General features: G+C 36.5%; 1 long non-coding RNA gene across 1 annotated transcript; it reads right to left on the reverse strand.

Moving 5' to 3' along the window:
• Positions 1-3,604: 3,604 nt before the first annotated feature.
• Positions 3,605-4,360, reverse strand: LOC137089410 (uncharacterized). Its single transcript, XR_010907679.1, has 2 exons — positions 4,197-4,360; positions 3,605-3,748 (listed from the first exon to the last, which is right to left on the reverse strand). It is a non-coding gene; the product is annotated as an uncharacterized lncRNA (long non-coding RNA).
• Positions 4,361-6,621: the final 2,261 nt, after the last annotated feature.

Here is a 6,621-nt window from a genome sequence, read left to right on the forward strand (position 1 = left end):
ACTTCATCACGATATGATCATAGAGTTCTGTTATCAATACTTCATCACGATATGATCATAGTGTTCTGTTATCAATACTTCATCACGATATGATCATAGAGTTCTGTTATCAATACTTCATCACGATATGATCATAGTGTTCTGTTATCAATACTTCATCACGATATGATCATAGAGTTCTGTTATCAATACTTCATCACGATATGATCATAGTGTTCTGTTATCAATACTTCATCACGATATGATCATAGTGTTCTGTAATCAATACTCCAACACTTGCCTGGCTCAACTATGAGCTTCGTTCCGCTGCCGAAGAACATCTTGTTCGTGTTTGCATCCACACAGCACTACAGTCTGAACCAAATACTCAACACACTGACCCGTCACTGCACAAAACACCAGATTAAACCTTAAAGGGGGGCATTTTTAAATCTGCGTATAAGGGAATATATTTTACATGTTACAGTGTTGTGTAATATCACACCCATTGTGCAATTTCAAACCCATTTCATTATTGGTGAACCTTGAAATAAATATAGAAATATAGGCGACTTGATTACATTTCCATGGACGATCATTTGTTCAAACATCACGTGTTCTGATCGCTTACAGACGGTCCAGACGCCAAAACAAAGAGTTTGAAATGACCGTCTAGTGGAAGATAAAATCCTCTGACCAAATGGGAAAGTTTTCTGAAGATCTGTCTTCATCCCGCTCCCAGATATAACCCTCACTGGGATTGCCTTACTGGATATTTTACAGTAATATTTAGCGCTGATTCATACACTCTTATCGTGCATCACATTTAATCTGTTCTTCTTAAATATAGTTGTATGACGTTTTAAATCTCTTACTTACTTGATTCAATGAAGAGATTGGTCCCTTGACCGAAAATCAGCTTATTGCCAGCCCCAACATTCACACAGTACACTTCTCCACGACAAAAACCAGTTCACAATACATGAGGATCGCAAGTAAACCAATACAGAAATTCTTTTATCATTTAAAATAAAAGATTTGACTGTGCTTCATGTAGAAAGTGCGTTGCTCAATAATTTACTGAGTGAAAATCTAATTCACACACTTTAGTTTCAGTTATTAAACATATGTCATCATGTTTATGTGACTTACTGGTTTGAATTAGCAGCTTTGCTCCTTTCCCAAAAATGATTTTGTCTGCATTATTAGTCACACAAAGACACACTCCATGCCAAATACTGACTGTACACACCGCTTCCGTTTCATGATCTATATACACTTTAATTTCTGCATTAATAAAATAGGTTTATAAATTCATTACATGCATAATTCAAAACTGCTGTAATGATATAATTTATAAATGTTAAGTTTTCAAAGCACAGATTTAAATCATCTTTAATAACTAGGCATGTTTAAAGTGAATATAAACAGATTTATCACTAAATTAAAATGTCCTATATGACTCAATCAAAGTGTTTTCCTCTCAAACCTCCCGTTTATCAATCAACTTTATATAGTTTAAAACCTTCAACATTTACATTGCTAGCCCAATACTTCCATCAAACTCACAGAAAAACGATAAACACACAGCTCTGAAGATGAGGGAATTATTGAATTCATCAGAAAGCCAAACTTACTTGCATGGACGAAAAGTTTTGTTCCTTTACCAAAGATTATCTTCCCAAGGCTGCCAGTATTCACACATGGCTACACATCCTTACATTAACCTGTGCGTGAGAATCAATCTCTCAATCCGCACGCTGCCTAGAGGAGATTGCATTGCACATTTATACCTAGATTTGTCTGTTGAAAAACATTTGCCATGTTCTGTTACATAAAGGATGTTTTAAAAGCCATGAAGAGTGCTGCACTTGTAGGATAGCTGAAGTATAGATAAGAGTGACTGCCTTCCCTGAGCCCTGGAGGATTTATAAATGTGTTATATTGTGCAAACTGCTTATTTAGTCATTATAAGTCATACCTAACACAAGCGTTTCTAATAATGTTCAGATGAGCGCGAGCGGGGACTTACTGGATCCAACCATTAGTTTGATGCCACTTCCAAGAATAAGCTTGTCGTTCCCTCGAGTCACACAAAGGAACACACCATAACACAAACCCACAGCACTGCTAACATTAGTAAAGATCAAGCTTTTCAAATCAATTTCAACAATAAAACATGTATACTGTCTTAAGTGAGCAATGCAGGACATTTAATTAAAGTGTCATGTACAGTGAAATTGGATTTAGCCTAAAGAACAGAGACTGAATATTATATATATATTAAATATAACAGCTATGCCGTCGCTTCATGTAAATGTAACATATTTAGGTTTAAGCAATGTTTTTTATAATTGCACATTGCTATTTAGACGTAAAACACTAAATAAAGCGACCAATGTTCATTTTTAATCAGACATCTGAATTCAGTTACGTATCAAATTATTGATAACGTGTTACAGTGTGTATTCATCTTTGTTAACGGTTCATGATGAACTAATATTAAAGGGTTAGTTCAGCCAGAAATGAACTGTCTGTCATTAACTCCTCTCCCTAATGTCGCTCCACACCCGTAAGACCTCCGTTCATCTTCACACACAGTTTAAGATATTTTATATTTAGTCCGAGAGCGTATGCAAGTGTATGCACACTATACTGTCCATGTCCAGAAAGGGAATAAAAACATCATCACAGTAGTCCATATGAGACATCAGTGGGTTAATTAGAGTCTCTTGAAGCATCCAAAATACATTTGGGTCCAAAAATAACAAAAACTACGACTTTATTCAGCATTGGCTTCTCTTCCGTGTTTGTGTTCAATCCTCAAATAAAGATTCAAACGGTTATGAATCGATCAATGATTCGGATCATGTCGTGTTATTTTTGGACCCAATTGTATTTTCGATGTAATATAAAATATCTGTGTGTGAAGATGAACGGCGGTCTTACGGGTGTTGCCAAATGGATAAACTTACTATATTCCACAGTGAGCCCGATCCCCTGGCCAAAAATGAGCTGGTTAACCCCGATGGCATTCACACACACATATACCACGTCACAAAAACACAAGCTCAGCTTTATCTCGCTTTAACGACTGAGAACGTCTGATATTTGCTGTTACGTTTTCAGGAATATGTTCTGCCATTCAAACGATGTTTCTAAAGTGAAAGAAAGTCCTTCATTTTGGTCATTTTGACTAACTCTTTTAGACAAACATTACATTTGGGACTGAGATACAGTCAAACGCAGACAGAACTGGATTGTAAATAAGTTGAATCAGTATAAACGGAGAAGTGCTCATATTTAAAAACAATAAAGAATTATTACTCTCACCTGATTCTAATCTAAGTTTTGTCCCGGAGCTGAAAATGATCTTATTGATGCCCTGCTCATTCACACACCATGGCAAATATCCTTCAGTGCTTTTATGTGCAAAATACACAACATTTCAGTCATAATCTTTGCATGATCACAAGTGATGATGATATGAAAATGTTGCACTCACTACCCTTTGATTAAAAATACAAAATATCTATAATATAAAAAATGAACTATAATAATAACTTAAATGCACATTTTTCATGCTATGAAAGCAACAACAAAAGCTATTAAATATAATACTCACTGTACAGCACGATCAGATCAGTTCCCGATCCCATAAAGAGCCTGCGGGTCGAGCCGGATGAGCACAGTGCTGCGTTCACATACAGACAACCTCAGCACGGCAAACAGCGCTCCTCTCACGCAGTATTTCTGTCTCGTTTCTAGTCTAAATATCGAAAAACTCTTACATTAAGAAACATTTACTAGACATTTACTAAAGTGCAAATTATTGTCTTGTTTTGGGAAAAAGAACTCAAAATGAAGAGAGTTTTTGCTTAAAGTAAGATAAATAATCTGCCAATGGGGTGAGGAAAATAATCTTAATTCAAACAGAAAACAAGATTATCTTTCTCACCCCATTGGCAGATTATTTATCTTATTTTAAGCAAAAACTCTTTTCATTTTGAGTATTTTTTTCCCAAAACAAGACAATTACTTTTGCTTGTCTAGTAAATACTTCTTGTTTTAAGAATTTTTAGATGTTTGAATTTTTGAACATTAGATAATAGAAGGATTTGTATTATTTCTGTAATTTGACCTGATCTTTATTCACTGAGCTCTCGTGTGATATTTTAGTGCTGAACAAATGCCTTCCCTTTAGTTTAAATCCTTACCTTAGAGTCAGCGCTCCTGATTTTCCTTTAGATATTCCGGGGATATTTCTGCACGTCCTGTGTGTGTGTGTGTGTGTGTTAAACGTGACTCAAACACACTAAAGCAGAATAATGAGAGTCCCAATAGAGCTTTAGAGGAGATGGAGCTCCTCATATAGACACGGCTGTCCCACTGGCCTAGTTTCTCCAGACACAAGCGGCGTCTCTAACACTAATAACACTTCACTTTACTCCACTTGGGTTTATTAACGCATATTACAGCTGAATGCTCAGTTCAAGCTCTAAAATAATACTTCTGCTGTAATCACACTGCAAAAAACGCTCTTCTTCCTCAGTCATTCTGTCTCGTTTCCAGTCTAAATATCTAACAATTCTTAAATCAAGATGCATTTACTAGATCAGTAAAACGACATAAGATATTTTTTCTTGTTTTGTTGAAAATAAAATCTAAATGAAGTGAGTTTTTGCTTAAAACAGGCAAAATGATCTGCCAATGGGGTGAGAGAAATAATCTTATTTCTGATTGAAATCTTGTTTCTTGTTTCCGTCCCAATCAGAAATAAGATTATTTCTCTCACCCCATTGGCAGATCATTTTCCTTATTTTAAACAAAGGCTCACTTCATTTAGATTTTATTTTTAAGCAAACAAGAAAAAATATCTTATGTCGTTTGACTTCTGCCATCAGTTATATCACCTGTACCCCGAGACTGGTTTCCCACTGGAGTTAAGCAGGGCTGAGTCTGGCCAGAATCTGGATGGAGACTCCTATAGGCTTCAGCTGTTAGTGTGATGCTCATATCATCTATACAGTCAGAGATCCGTCCTTCAGTGAGATCCGTGCTTCAGTGAGATCCGTCCTTCAGTGAGATCCGTGCTTCAGTGAGATCCGTCCTTCAGATGAGATCCGTCCTTCAGATGAGATCCGTCCTTCAGTGAGATCCGTGCTTCAGTGAGATCCTTCCTTCAGTGAGATCCGTCCTTCAGATGAGATCCGTGCTTCAGTGAGATCCGTCCTTCAGATGAGATCCGTGCTTCAGTGAGATCCGTCCTTCAGATGAGATCCGTGCTTCAGTGAGATCCGTCCTTCAGATGAGATCCGTGCTTCAGTGAGATCCGTCCTTCAGATGAGATCCGTCCTTCAGATGAGACCTTAAACCCACGTCCTGACTCTCTGTGACCAACTTATATTTTGTTTGACAATTTCAGCTTTTAAAGTTTATTCAACTATTTAGCAAGTTGGAAAACTCAAACAAAATTTGTACACTGCAAAAAATGCTCTTCTTACTCACTCAGTATTTTTATCTTGTTTCTAGTCCAAACATCTAAACATTCTTAAAACAAGAACTGTCTTGTTTTGGGGAAAATAACTCAAAATGAAGAGAGTTTTTGCTTAAAATAAGATAAATAATCTGCCAATGGGGTGAGAAAAATAATCTTAATTCAAACAGAAAACAAGATTGTTACTTATCCCATCATTGGCAGATTATTTATCTTATTTTAATCAAAAACTCACTTCATTTATTTATGTTTTTTTTTTTTTTTGAGTTATTTTTTCCCAAACCAAGACAATAATTTTTACTTCTCTAGTAAATGTTTCTTAATGTAAGAATTTGTAGATATTTTGACTAGAAACAAGACAAAAATACTGAGTAAGAAAAGTTTTTTTTTTGGCAGTGTACAACTATTGACCTTAAATTGAGAAAACTTAATAATGTTCTGCTGCTGGTTGCCTTAAACTTTTGAGTTTTCTCAACTTTTTTTTTTTTTTTTTACAGTCCGACATGCTGGCCAAATTTGCCCATTGGCCTCCTAATCATCCCCACACACTGACTGGCTTCATCACTCTCCTCTCCACCATCAGCTGGTGTGTGTGTGTGCGTGTTTGTGTGTGTGTTTGTGTGCATGTGTGTGTGTGTGTGTGTGTGCGTGTGTGTGGTGGATGCTGCACAATGGAGTCCCCCTTCAATGTAAAGCGCTTTGAGTGCCTTGAAAAGCACTATATAAATGTAACAAATAATTATTATTTACTTATTTAGTAAATTAATCTTGATTTAAGAATTTTTAGATATTTGGACTGGAAACAAGAAGAACATTTTTGCAGTACTAAACCTGTGTGACTGTCTAATATCTGCAAAATGAGCATAAATCATCAATATCGGAGGTGTAGGTGTGTATGGATGAGCCTCAGGCTTTAGCTCCAGATGGGACTCAGATTATTAGCGGAGATTGCCTTTATTCTGCGAGTCCTCTTATGAGCTAAAGCTGAGATGAAATCAGGACCACACACTCACCACTGATCCCCAAACAGCTCTTGAGTTCACACACACACACACACACACACACACACACACACACACACACACACACACACACACACACACACATGTTGGTCTATGTGGTTTACAGGGACTCTCCATAGGCGT

This window comes from Pseudorasbora parva, chromosome 9 (assembly GCF_024679245.1).
Source record: "Pseudorasbora parva isolate DD20220531a chromosome 9, ASM2467924v1, whole genome shotgun sequence".
NCBI lineage: Eukaryota > Metazoa > Chordata > Actinopteri > Cypriniformes > Gobionidae > Pseudorasbora > Pseudorasbora parva.